This window comes from Triticum aestivum, unplaced genomic scaffold (assembly GCF_018294505.1).
Source record: "Triticum aestivum cultivar Chinese Spring unplaced genomic scaffold, IWGSC CS RefSeq v2.1 scaffold62699, whole genome shotgun sequence".
In the NCBI taxonomy this organism is placed as follows: domain Eukaryota; kingdom Viridiplantae; phylum Streptophyta; class Magnoliopsida; order Poales; family Poaceae; genus Triticum; species Triticum aestivum.
This window is the reverse complement of record NW_025301199.1, coordinates 1-892: the sequence shown is the minus strand read 5'-3', so window position 1 is coordinate 892 and position 892 is coordinate 1. Positions and strand designations below refer to the sequence as shown.

Sequence of the window (892 nt, the reverse complement as noted above, 5' to 3'; positions counted from 1 at the left end):
CCCAAGCACGCTTAACTTCGGAGTTCTGATGGGATCCGGTGCTTTAGTTCTGGTATGATCGCATCCGACATGTTACCCCGGTCTTCGTCCCTTATCCTTGCCCCTCCCAGCTCCACTACAAAGACGATTGCACATTGCTTTGGCCGCTCCCTCTCAACTACGGAGACGAGTTTAACGCGGTTTCCACCCCTCCCTCTCAACCGCACCAGTGCACGCTTGCCGCGCCACAACGCCGACGCTGGACCCGTGAATCGTGAGCACCCAGCTATGACTTACCGCACTCGTGCAAAATAATAAAACACGGTAAATATATTACTTACACGTGCGTTTTGTTTTGCAAGCGGCGCGAAAAAAATTAAAAAGAGAATGCAACACGAGGACTTCCCAGGAGGTCACCCATCCTAGTACTACTCTCGCCCAAGCACGCTTAACTTCGAAGTTTTGATGGGATCCGGTGCTTTAGTGCTGGTATGATCGCATCCGACATGTTACCCCGGTGTTCGTCCCTTATCCTTGCCCCTCCCAGCTCCACTACAAAGACGATTGCACATTGCTTTGGCCGCTCCCTCTCAACTACGGAGACGAGTTTAACGCGGTTTCCACCCCTCCCTCTCAACCGCACCAGTGCACGCTTGCCGCGCCACAACGCCGACGCTGGACCCGTGAATCGTGAGCACCCAGCTATGACTTACCGCACTCGTGCAAAATAATAAAACACGGTAAATATATTACTTACACGTGCGTTTTGTTTTGCAAGCGGCGCGAAAAAAATTAAAAAGGGAATGCAACACGAGGACTTCCCAGGAGGTCACCCATCCTAGTACTACTCTCGCCCAAGCACGCTTAACTTCGGAGTTCTGATGGGATCCGGTGCTTTAGTGCTGGTATGATC

The 892-nt window shown here is 51.9% G+C and overlaps 1 non-coding gene and 1 pseudogene across 1 annotated transcript; both read right to left on the bottom strand.

Annotated features, from left to right (window-relative positions):
• Nucleotides 1-363: 363 nt before the first annotated feature.
• LOC123179332 (5S ribosomal RNA) lies at nucleotides 364-482 on the bottom strand. The gene has a single exon (XR_006490288.1). It is a non-coding gene; the product is annotated as a 5S ribosomal RNA (ribosomal RNA).
• A 297-nt stretch (nucleotides 483-779) lies between these two features.
• On the bottom strand, nucleotides 780-892 carry LOC123179333 (uncharacterized; annotated as a pseudogene).